This window comes from Parasteatoda tepidariorum, chromosome 2 (genome assembly GCF_043381705.1).
Source record: "Parasteatoda tepidariorum isolate YZ-2023 chromosome 2, CAS_Ptep_4.0, whole genome shotgun sequence".
Classification (NCBI taxonomy): domain Eukaryota; kingdom Metazoa; phylum Arthropoda; class Arachnida; order Araneae; family Theridiidae; genus Parasteatoda; species Parasteatoda tepidariorum.
Window position 1 is genome coordinate 54,859,393 of NC_092205.1, and position 13,925 is coordinate 54,873,317.

Here is a 13,925-nt window from a genome sequence, read left to right on the forward strand (position 1 = left end):
GGTGGCGAGGGAACCGGTCCACCACACCCAATCCATCTTGTAAAATACAAAACCTAACGGCGAACGAAGATGTTTCCTATACCTCAATTTAAAAGTTATCCCAATAATCTTGGAACACCCTGTATGACCTTTTGACATGCTTTCACGCACAAGTGAAACATTTCGAGTGCGTATATTTATTTTTATGAAGTACTAGGAGGATCTGGCCCCTGCTCACTCCGCGCAACTACCCTCAAGATTGCAGCAATCATTTTTTGTTACTTGATGACAGCAGTTTGCAATATCTGAATTAAAAATGGCAAAATTAAAGGATCTCAAACTATTTCATTTTGTTAACACAGATTTGGTTTCACAGAATCAGTTCCAGAACATATTGAAATAAAATTTAAACCCCATAATTTGGCTTGTTCACCCTAACAACTCTATCTACAATTCTGCTTTGAGATTACTATTCAATTTTTTATTACTTTATAAACTGTTTAATTTTTCCCGAAAGATATGAATTAGCACTAAATTACGTAAAAATATTTAATTCCTGATAATGTATTAGTGCGAAAAATTAAATACAGTAGGGAATTTGTTATTTTGAAATACGTACGGCTCCCAGAATTATATTACGTTAAATTCGTTAATGTTTAATTAATTCACTATTTTTAGTTGTTTTGAATACCTTTCTATAATTTTTGATAAGGTATAATGCATAGTTAACCGTTATATTCTTTATTTCCGCACTGTTTTGCCTGTTTCTTTGCCGTTTTTTATTAATATTATTTTTTCGTCAGGCATAGTTTGAAATATCGTTTAAGTTTGCCATCTGAAATATCTAATGTCCCATTTTTTTTACCGTGACGGTCATGTAGTCTACCACATGAAACTCAGTAATATAAAAGTAGAAATTCAGTAAAAAAATTATTTTCGTTAAAATATTTATTTTGTTATATTTTGAATGATTATTAAATATATGTTGTACTTTTTGGAATATATATCTAATATGTACTTTTGGAATATGTATCTAATGTGTACAGTGTACTTTTTGGAATATGTATCTAATGTTTAACATATTTATTTCCTTTTATGAAAAATACTGTACTTTTCCATAAAATAATACGAGAAAATTTAGTTAAATATGATTCAGAGTTAAGAGAAAGTTTACAGTTTTGATTTATTTCACTTTCATATGACTTAAAAACTACTTTTGCTCAACTTTACGGCTGAATGATATTCTACTTCTGCTACACTTGACCTCTCAAGTAAATACTTCTCAAGTCTGATGAAAACATCTCTGACTCTTAAACCTTGCATTTAAAATACGTAATAGAAAGTACGCATACAACCTATCTTTAATATAATAAATGTAGGGATTGTCTTTTTGCGAGGTTAGTGAAGTTAATATCGTCTTTTTGTTCATTTACTTTGATGTACTTAAATGTCATTTTTTTCTTCAAACTTCTGTTAATCCAAATTATATTTATCTTTTACGACTTTTGTGGAAATAATTATCAATAATTATATTTTGCTAATGTGGAGAATTCAGTCAATTTCGCTGATAATTTATTCGCTAAAATACAAAATAGTCTCGTTTTATGAAATTTTGTATTTATTGTATTAATGTGAAAGCTTCACGCATGAAACTGTAATAATTTTCAATTATATTAAAATGTGTTTATTTTTTCTGAGGGTTTTAAATGGTAAATATAAAAAAAATCAAAGCCCAATATTTATTTTTATTCTGAACTAAGGGATTTAGCCTCTTTCTCGCTATGGCTTGTGAAATCCTGAAACCTCTGACATAGTTCCTTTCAGATCGCTTCGCTCACTTTTTTCTTCTTAGTCTTATTTAATACTCCAGTTCCTTAATTTTCGTAATTGATTGTGCAGTTTTTTTTGTTCACTTTAATAGATTTTTTTTCATTTGTCTTGCAGTGCTATGAGACCGATGGGTGGGGGGGGGGCAATCAAATTAAGAATTGGAGTAAAATAATGTTCATTCTTTAGTAAACGCAGCTTTATTTTTTATGTACTCCAAAACTGATTAGAGAAGATCTATTTTTTCTTATATGACATGAGAGTACGCAACTGCAAATAAATTATAAATGACTTAAAAAAAATTAAATGAAAAAAAAAATAAAAATAGATAAATAAATAAATGATAAAATAAGTAAATAAATAAAACAAAAATTATTAATAAAGAAATAAATAAAAAATAAATAGAAAAAAATAGAAAATAAATAGAAAAGAATAGAAAAAAATAACAAAAAAATATATAAAAATTTTTTCGACGCGAGTTTTTGCTAAGTTGAACTACAGAGTGTAATAAAAAAGAACTTTAACTTTGCCTTAAAATGTAACGAAAAATCAAAACTGCTTGTACAGTTCTTTTGTTCTCTCGTTCATCTCATTTTTCCTTGGATTATAATAATATCATACATTTGTTTCAAAATTCAAAATAAACTTGCAATTCCATGTTGTGTTTGGGAACCAAAAACAGAAATTCAGAAAAGGAGTTGTTTTTCTTTCTTTCTTCCTTTTTGAATAGTTTACCGACAATAAATTTGCTTAAAATAGTAAAAGCAAAGTGAAAGGGAGTAATGTTGAAAACCACTTAAGTTCAGAAGGAAAAAAAATTTAAATTGAAAAGCCAAAATTGAAATTCAAATTGAAAAATTTGTGAAGTTAAATTGACTTTTCTCATTTTCCCGGTTCGAATTTTTCAAATTAACCTGAAGGAAGATTTAAATGAAATGTTTAAAAATGTGTTATAAGGATTTTAACAAAAAATACTTTTTTGGTAGTGAAAATAAAGACAACGAACCATCTCAATATAACTCTTTATTCCCTACTTAAAATAATATATTTATTCTAAATGAAAGGAGATTATTTGGCTTGGATTCTGTCCAAAGGATGGAAAAATTAGTATTTCTCTGAAAGTTTTTGTGATTGTTTAGGGAGCACCAGAATTTTAAAATATACATAATATTATCTCCGAAACTAATTCAAAGGCCTTAAAAAAATTCAATTTTTTTTATCTTCAATTGTAAGAGTACGTAGCTGCCAAAAATTAGAATTATAATACCTTAATTATAAAGAAAATTCCAAACCGTTAATATAAATTTAATTTCTCTCCAAACCTAACTCAAAATTAAAAAAATGAAACACGTAACACGTTTTCAGACATAAAAATACTTGGCTGCAAAGGATTCATAATTCCTCTATTAAATCTCTACACTTGTCAATTTTAATGGGACTTTAGAATCGTCATTTATACTGTATTTTGAGTGAATGGAAAGTAATCAAAAACGAAAAATAATAATGGTTATAAAAAATAATATTAAGTAAGTAATTATAAATGAAAAATATAAAATAAATAATAAAAAAATATTTATTTATAGAAGGGCATTTATACACAAACTGAATAAAGTCCTTAGCTTAAAATGAGTCTTAAAATGTAGTTTTATTTTTCAAAACAAATATATTAAAGAACAGCAACTTGTCAACAAATTGTAAATTTCAAAGAGCTGCAATTCTGTGGATTTTATTATTCATTGTTTCCAACCTTACGATAAATTGGTGTTGGAAATGGTATATTTGTATTCTTCATCAGAATGAAACTTGAAATCTTTCCATTAATGTCCCCCCATTGAGAACTCTGTGATACTTTCTTTGATATAAAACAGGGACAAAAGAAAACGTATAAAATTATAAAAGTAGGTAGAATTAGGCACATATCACAATGTCTATCGGTAATTCCGTTCGCTGAACAAAGTAAACTTCGTATGACACACTTAGAATTTATTTGTGTTTTGGATTGTTTCAGCTTTTTGGTCTGACCGACGCTTCAGGTCTATCATTTATAGCAAACCTAAATAGCTTACTTTGTTTTATTTTGAACTGGAAATATTTTTCACAACAAATAAGACTAATTGTTTGTTTATAAAAAATTTCATTTTAATATTATTTCATTATTTAAAGTGAGCTAAGTAATATATTCCTTTTTTTACGTCTTTTTATTATAATATAATTATTTTCATAATTATAATTATTGTTATAATTATAATTAAAAATGTAGAAATAAAGATAATTTAGTCACTTGACCTAAGGGCTAGTATGTAGAAAATATTACAAGACCGTGTACATTCTTACTGGTTCGATTGCATGCCTGTATTAGAATATTTTTTCTTCTTTGTTTTTGAAAAAAAGGAACAAATTGAATTTGAACAAAATTAAACCGAAAACATAGAATGTATCATGTAAAAATTGCAAAGAGCAATGCTATTTTGAGACAGAACATAAAACAAACATGAAATAAAAAAAGAAAAGAAATGAAAGGCAAATTAGCATTTTTGACTGAATGTAGCTCTGGAGGACAAGTAAAAACTACTTTTTGGTAGTCCGAATCAAATTAAAAGTCTTTGCTCAACAGAAAATTGCTAATTTCAAGCCCCTATTATTGTGAAATAACTGAAACTTCTATTTGAATTTTTAATTAATCAGAATCGTTTAAAAATCTCAATTTCTTTTCAACGAAGAACATTTCAGCAGAAATAATTAAAATTTAAATCACGATTAAAATTTAAATAAAAGAAGAGAATTCAGTAAACATTCTGCCTGTGCGTTATGGGGCTAAAGAAATGAACATATTTTAAATGCACTTTCATGTTGAAGGCATATCACACAATGATTTTTCATGTTGAACAAAAATGCTCAATTATGTTAAAAAAATTACCAGTTTTGCTTCAAAATCCCCACTCAGTGCAACTTTAATGATTAAGGTAACTCTTAAAAATATTTAAATTATTTCTAAAACTTTTGAATTTTAATTCTTATAGCAGTTAAAATATTGCTATACGGAATAACCAAAAGAAATAGACAAAATTTGAGTACCTTACGTTCGGATTTTTACGATCTATTATTCTTATACAATTTCAATGGTTTGCAAAGTAGACATTAAATATGTTATATAGAGGAATGTGGTCGATGTCAAAAATGCTCTGTTTTACGATTAATTCCGCGGTACTTGTACCTTTCTTCCTATATTTAAAACTATTTACCTGCATCTAAAAATATTCGAGTAAAATCATAAATCTGAATGAACTTGTGTGCTCAAAAGCTTTTGAATCGTTTTGAACTGGATATAAATTTTAGCCAACAGTTGATCATCATAATTCAAATGAAAAAAAAATCAACGTTAGAAAGAAATCCACAGAAAAAAAGGTAATTTATTTTCATAAAATAGTTACTATTCGACTGATTTTATGGAATAGTTACTTTAATTCATTTTTACTATAAAAAGAAATTGGGTTTTAAATCAGAAATTTTATGCTATTATTAATTTATTAAAAGACCACTCAGAAATTAAAGACTCTTAAAATATTTCGTTGACTATGTGTTATGAAAAATATTAAATTATGTGTTAGACTTAATTAATATAGTCGATTTTTATTTTATTTTTACCACTTTATAATTATGATTATTGCATAAATTGGATTCGATGCATAAGAAATGAAATTATAAAAATTAAGATTGTTATAGTGCCAAATAGAGTGATGATATGCCAACATAGTAAACCCCACATTGAATACCGAATCGCGGTACTTTGCATACTGTTATCGTTGAAGCAACACTTTAGATTCCGCTTAGTTCAACGCAATTTCAATTTTTTATTAGTTTTATAAAAACGAGCAAAGCTGGCCTTGGAGAACAATAGTCTTTGTGGAGAGACAGATTTTAATATGGAGTTCGGCATAAATTCTGGTCAAATGAATGCAAAAGCAAACGAAAGCGTTTGAAAAGTTTGTGGTTGAAAAGTGGCAACAGTCAAACTTACTCACTTGGAATAAGTTTGAGTTTAGCGTGTCGAAAGAAAAATTCGTGAATGAAAAGTAGTGTAATTTAAGCGGAGCTAAAAAATTATATAATTTTAAAAAAAAATACTATACGCATTTTTTATAATCATCAGGTTGCTCAAAATGTAAATTAAATTTTTTTCGAGTTAGTAAATTATTTCATCTAAATTTAATAATAAAATATTTATGTTTTAATGCATTACTAAGTAACTGGAAGAAGATGTAAAACATTACGAATGTCGAAAAAACATTTTCATATAAAGATATTAGATTTAGCAATACTAAATTGTTTTTACAATGCTCTAATTAAATCAAAGATCAAAACATGAGTTTTTAGCATAATAATGCGCTTTTTCTATCTTTAGAATTTGGATATGGATTCAATTTTTTAGGTTTTTAATATGGAATTTGGTGGTATTCCTGCAAACAAGCTGAAAATAATTTCAATTGTAAATATCTATGTTTTATGAAAGCGTTTAGAGATTTTATTCATTTATTAATTTTTACATAAATGCGGGTTCCACGAGCCCAAAGCAGCCTGTATGGATCTCTTCTTTTATTTTTCTTCCTCTTTTTCTCGTTAGTTCTAGTAGGATTCTCTTAAATTATTGTAGGAATTTTTAGTTTTTCCATTTTCTATTTTCTAATTTAATCTTTCACAAAAATTTCTTATTTCTTTCGTTTCGTGAATTGCCTATTTCATTTTAAGATTGTTCATACAATTCCAAAGCAGTGATCACTTTTATGCTTTTCTTCTAGCATCATATGTAGCTTATAGCAATTTTTCTTCTCTTAAATACTCAATGTTATTGTACAGTGCGCAAAATAAGAAAAAGACCGCCCTTAATAACTTGTGATCGGATCTTTAAATTCAAGGACTCAACCTTAAGGGTTCGAGTGGATGACTTCAAATATGCTAATTTAAGTTACGAAATCTGTCGCAAAAACGAACTTTCTCAGAATGATATATATATATATATATATACCCAATTTTTTGATGAACAATGCAACTCAGGTTTATTCGNGAGGTATATATATATATATATATATATATATATATATATACTGTATACTGTATATATATATATATACTCTGGACTGGACTGGAGACAACATGCGTCATACGTATATTAGTATGTGAGAAACAGAATTTGTTTACTTTTTCTTTGGTTTTACTTATGATAGTTTAGTGCAAAAGATCTTCATCTGTGATGAACTTAACTTTGAAAAGAGTTCAAAAAGTGCTTTTAAGGTGATCTGCTTAAAATACATGTTAGCGAAAATGGATATAGCTCTTAAAATACGTGTTAAAAAACTAAACCTAGAATAAATTTGCTTTTTTAATGCTGAACAAAGCAATCAATTTCGTAACACATATGGTGTCACTTTAGAGAAAAAAAAATAAAGACCCTTTGCCCCCCCCCCTTAACAATTCGAAAAGTAAGCATTCACTAGTTCTTATTTCTTTTAAAATACAGCAGTCTTAACAAGAGTTTAATGAACGAGATTAAATGTCATCACCTTTTTTAGTGATTATTATTTATTTATAATTTTAGGTATTTTTATTATTTTATTTACTGCATTTTGAGCTATGTTAATTTTTTTAAAGCGTGCATTTGTTCAATGTCTTTAAAATTCATTTTGATTTATATCCAATTTTAGAACGCGTGGAGACAGCTAAGTCTATTTTTATAAACGCACATTTTTAACTACATTAAATTTTCAAATAGCATTCAAACTATGTTTATTTTTTTAAACTCGCATTTTAAGGTAAGCTGAAAATAAAAAGTTCTCCTACAATATAAAATTTTCTTTTAAAAGTGCTTCAAATTTATGCCCCCTGAAATATAATTTTAAAAAAGATGATTTAAAAAAAATGAATACATTTGGCAGCTTTACTATTTTAGTGTGCTATTATGCAGATATGTAAAATATACATATTTCAGTTTTATCACTATTTAATAGGAAGAATATTAAGATGAAATGCGTCGTAATATTTCTCCAAAATTTTTTGTTAAGAAGCATTTATAAACTATTTACTTTACGATTGTAAAAGTTTTTAGTTTTTCCTCTTAAAAAACTTTTTGTAAATAAATGTAATAATATTTTCCAAATTTATTTGAAAGGTTTATATTCTATTCTCTTTTCGCTTTAATTGGAAATGTCTAGAAAGCTTCTAATAATGAATCTGCAATATGAAAAAACCTTTTTCCAAAATGTAGAGCATATGTCACATCGGAAACCTTCATAAAACAATCTAGATCGTAAACTCGAATGTATTTTACTGCTCATAATCTTTATTAACACTTCAGAAGAAGAGTAGTTGCTTATCGATCCTCAAGGTGGCGTCCTTAATCGAGTGAATAATGTGTGGTGTAAAAGATCTTGATGATCAACTCAGACTGATCGTAAATATGTTTACGATAAAGCGCGTATGGGAACGAGAAAATGATCCTTCATAGCTTTTTCCCTCATTGACATGTGGAATTTCAAGTTTTAGGTGTAACAGATTTTTTAAAATTGTTGTTTGTTTTATGTGAAACACTGTAAATAAATAATATACTATTTCACGCATGAGACAATAGCAGCAAACTACGTTCATAAAATGTACATAAAATTTTATATCTTCCCTGAATTGCGCGTGCTGAATGTCGTTTGCCTGATTTTTGACTCAACAAACCATAAAAAAGATTAACAAAATTGAAATCTAACTGTTATACCTGTATGGGCATCTCCCTTTTTTTCATTTCTTTCTTTAAGAATAATACCGATGTATCTCGTTTAAATTTTTTTTTAATCAGACTTTTTATATGGCACCGTTTGCTCAGCATTTTAGAACTGTTTAGTGCTTTGCGCGATACTCCCATATTGCTGAATTTGCTGAAACATTATCACCTGCAAACTTCCAGGTCTGGGGGTCTTGTTTTGATCCCACCAACTATCAAAATAGTTTTCAACAAGTTGATTTGTAGTCTTGATTTCGCATTTCTTTCAAACAGTATGTATGCAAACAAAGGTCAATCAATATCAATTATGGGTTATCATCAATTATATCAATATCATTTATAGATGACAGGCTTACTCTATCAGCTTTCAGACGAGTAGCTTTCATGGAAGAAATTCTAATGTATGACGTTATGGGAGTGGAGCTCCATTAAAAAGAGAAACCTTCTAAGATAAACGTATAGTGATTTCTCAATTCAATCCCCATTGATGGTGTAAACAAAAATTGTTCCATTTGAAATGATTGGAGAAAAAGGACTACGTATTCTTGTTAGATGCGGTTGCTTCATATTTGGTGACGCGAACTAGTGTGGATTTAAAATAAATTTAAAAATATAATTTTATCCACAGAATATTTAATATTAGTATATACCTTTTTTAATTCAACACATTCCCACTGCATCCACAATTTTATCACGTATGGCCTGATTATGGAAAAGTAGTCAGCACTGCACACAGGCCACAGAAAAGCTAGTACTCATCAATCTACTCAGAAAAGCTGATACTCATCAATCTGAAGCTGAGTCCCAAAGTTCTTCATTATAACAGTTCAAAGCCTTTTACCACGGCTCACTACTTTTAATACTTGGGATGAATTTTATATATTTATTTATTTTATTTTTCAATTTTATTCAGGTGCTTGTATTTTGTTTTTGAATGGAACTCTGAGCAATATGGATTATTGGAAACGAAATAGCTTATTGATCTACTATATCAGCTAAGGGTATTGATCGGAGGTTTCATCATCTACAAAATACCTACAATTATAATAGCATGTTTTGCCCACAGAAACAAAGTCGAAGTAGCGCACCATAGAGTATTTAAAATTATTGTTCTCCACTCATACATTCGTGCAATGATCTACTGTGTAAGTAAAGCAACGGCAACATGATTTTTCTATCTCAGCTTTAGATAGGTAACAACAACAGCTGCATTCAAGCAACTTGTTCCAATTCTACAACACAAAACAAATATCTATTTCAAAAATACGTTCCAATGTAAAACTTTTTTGGAACTTTAAAGAATTTTTTTTCTTTCTTTTGATTGGCATTCTGGTATTACTTTGTAGAATTGACATTATATTCTAATTATAAGCATCGTTGAAAATCCCGCCAAATTTTGAGTGTACAACTACTAATGTTCAACTCCGTAAGCCTCGTAATTTTGAACACTATCCAATAGAAAAGGGAACACCTGGATCAGTATTGGGAGAAATTTGAATTCGCGGAGAACTTTTTGATAGAACTAAGCCATATTCATGTTATATGAGGAACGCCACAAAACATCCAATATTAAGCCTAAAACATGATTCGTTTGGCACTGGAAATATTTTCAGTCAGCACCGTGAAGGTGCGGACCGTGTGCAGAATTCGTATCGACCAGCCATCGCTGGGGTTCGAACCTGGAGACCTCAATGGGAGACAAGGGCTCTATTCCCTGAGCAACAACGGCTCTTGTGGAAATGATAAAAATGCTGCGAAGAAATCGATCCATTATCATTGTTTATCATTGAAACATAATCAAAGAAATATAATCTTATTAATATAATTATAGAAGAATAAGGGAATTATAAGAATTATAGAAATATAATCTATAGAAATATATTCATAGGTGAAGGATGTATAAAAGTTAATTGAAATTCCTTGGTATTTTTATAATAGGTGTAAAATACACTGTTATATTGGTTTAAAAAAATGTGAGATAATAACAGATTAAAATTTTAACGTTAAATATACAATCTGTGAATGGAAAAGATTGTTGAATTTCAAGCTTCACCGATTCAAGTATCTTTAAAACAATGTGATTTGTGCTTTTATTCCATATAGTAATACAATTTATTAATGCTTGAAATTAAAATCATTAATGTTGATGATCATTATTATAAGTTATAATTACGAAACATCAATTGCATTCCTGGTTAATTTCTATGAATTGTCACTAAATATTATGATTATTCATTTTTTTTAATCAGTTGAAATGAATAATATATTTTTAAGTCAGAGAATTATTTCTGTGCTGGGGGATTATTTCCAACAGAAAACGTAAATCTAGATAGTTAGTTTATATTTTAACAATAAGGAACAACAACCTTTACAGAACCAACTTAAAAATGAATATTCTTAACGTTACTGCCTTCAGTTTGATGCAAATATAAACAGAGATCGGCGTAAGCATTCAAGCGATAGAACCGTTTTCATGGTTCTTTGGTTACATGTCGATCTTACGCATTGTTCCAAATGAAGGAATGGAGATGAATAAAGCGTATTCTTATTAAATGGTATTACCCTTTAATTGAAAAATGCTGAATACAATACCGAATCTAGATTCATCTATTGTTTAACAGTGGCTTTGAATTTGGTGTTATAATGAGAAATTATGCAGTGAGATACTCCAAAGACGTGATTTGAGTTGCATAAAAAAATTGTAAAACTAAACTATTGTCACTTTTATGTACATTTGTGTTACTTTTTCTTGATGGGACGATGCCAGGGTTGTTGATTTGAGATGAAATGGAAAATTTGTAACTTTGTTTTATTATTTGCATCGGACAGCGGGTTGTCAAGCGATTAATTAATATTTATTTCGAATATTTTGTTTCATGACTATTAAAAATTTAAAACTGTTTATTTTAATTATAAACAGAATGAATTATGATGTGGCCATTCACAAAATGCATTAATTAAAAAAAAATACAGAGTTATCCAGTTTTAAAACACTGCTAATTTACAAGTTTAAAACAGGAGATTCATACACTTACTAAATGTCTAGTACTCAGCAGAATTGTGTCCACACTAAGTCATCTTACACGTCCAAATCAGTTCCATCTTAAAGTTCAGAATCATAACTCCATCCAAGTCCATCACTTCAATAAGAAAGCATTTCTGCAGTACTGTTGAATAAATTTTTCCCTTCATAAACGGAGAAAAAAATTCTGGTAAAATTACCGTACTGCATGGTAATGACATTTCTGATAAGAAAAGACATAATTCCGGTTAATAAAACCTAATTATACGGAATTTAATTCATTTATCGGGTAATTTTTCCGTTCATATGGTAACTATTTGCCTTTTTTGCCCCACATTCAGTGAGAAATATAAAACTGAAAGATAAATTTAACCGAATAAATGGCTTTTATGTCACGCTCTAAGGAATCATGATAAAATTATCAAATTTTATCAAATCTAGCAAATTTTATCACATTTCTTAAAACCATATTTTATTGTTGATTTTATTAAGATCATTACTAATCGGTGCAAATTACTGAACTTTTTGGTCTTCCTACAGAACCAGAAACACGGTACGTTTTAACATCTTCTGGTAGTTTTGACCATACATTTTTTCTCATTGTAATTGCGCCAAAATTGGGAGTGTAAAAATTTTCTCCTTCACCTTTTTATGTATCCCCGATGTCAACAACACTGAAAAAAACCCTCATAGATGTGATAACGAACATTGATCGAAGCATTCTATTGGACGTATGAGCACAACGGGTTTATAGTTAGGATGTGTATTGGATGACCAAGGGTGAACACACTGTACATTTGTAGTATGTACCGGATACTTGGGAGTATATGTATCTTTCCATGTACTATCGTCTTTCTGCGTTGCATGCTTGTAAAAAAAACAATCTTCTGAAACCGGATGAACCATTGAGGAACCGGTTGAACCGATGTCAACAACACTGAAAAAAACCCTCATAGATTTGATAACGAACATTGATCGAAGCATTCTATTGGACGTATGAGCACAACGGGTTTATAGTTAGGATGTGTATTGGATGACCAAGGGTGAACATATTGAACATTTGTAGTATGTACCGGATACTTGGAAGTATATGTATCTTTCCATGTTCTATCGTCTTTCTGCGTTGCATGCTTGTAAAAAAACAGTCCTCTGAAACCGGATGACCCATTGAGGCTAACATTATACTAATCATCTCTGAAAACCAGATGGATGGTTTTTCATAACAAAATAGTAGTCAATAAATAATGTGGCAAAGACTGATATACCAAAATTATTCTGAATAGAGAAGCGGAGATTGGCTTGAAATGTAGTTGCTAGTAGGAAGAGGAAGCTTCTGCAAATTCTTTTTTCTCGCCAAATGGCTTGTCATGCAAGCAAAGATGGAAAAAAAATAACCTTCAAGCCATCAGTCTATCCATTCCTTTTCTGATATCAAAAGAAGATGAAATTACTAAAACTTCCCCTTAACTCATTGTTGCTTCATTCAAAAATCCTGTTGCACTACAATACTGGATCCTAGATAGTCAGTACATTAAAGAAGCTTCGGCAAATATTAAAATTGGATCTCCTGTGCCACCCAATTTATACTCCAGATATGTTTCCCTGTGACATTCATGGTTTTAAAGAGCTCATAAACGCTATGCGGGAAATGGTCAATGGTTTCAAACTGACGATGAAGTCAAGGAGCGCATGCGCAACTGATCTAAACAACATCACAACGTTTTTTTTACAAGCATGGCAGAGTGTCGCAATGGGACAAAGTGTCCATACATTTGAAGACAGTACGTTTTAGTTTAATTAAATAAATTGTATAAAATAGTCTCTGATTGGTTGTACTTATTGACTGTACCTTGGCGAACAAGTATCCTTTGGCCAAGGACTGCACTTATAGCATTTTATCATTTTAAATTTCGAATAGAAAAAAATGATTTCAGCAAAATACACCACTTTTATTTATTTTGTTTTATTATTTTGTTTACTTAGTTTGTCATTTTTTATAACATTTTCAGCATAATAGCTTTTTTAGAATTTACTTTTATAAAGCCTATTTAAGTTAATGGAAAAGTATTCAAATCTTAGAGCTCTACACCAGAGTACGAAAATACGGAGGCAATTTTTATTATAATTTTTTATGCTTTTGATCAGTTCAGTGTTCATTCTGCGTTTAGAAGGAATAAGTGTAATTCATTCTCCCTTCTGCAATGTCCATTCTGCGTTCATTCAATGAAAATTCTGTGTTTAGTCCCACAAAATTGAACTTATGTCGTACTAAGCACAGAATTTTCACAGCTTTTCTATTGTGCTTTTATTAATTTTAATTCCCTATGTATATAT

The 13,925-nt window shown here is 29.3% G+C and overlaps 1 protein-coding gene across 2 annotated transcripts in view; it reads left to right on the plus strand.

The window, feature by feature from the left end:
- The window catches only part of LOC107454802 (sodium-dependent proline transporter-like), a 136,999-nt gene that overhangs the window by 95,926 nt on the left and 27,148 nt on the right, over positions 1 to 13,925 (plus strand). The gene's annotated exons all lie outside the window — the stretch shown is intronic.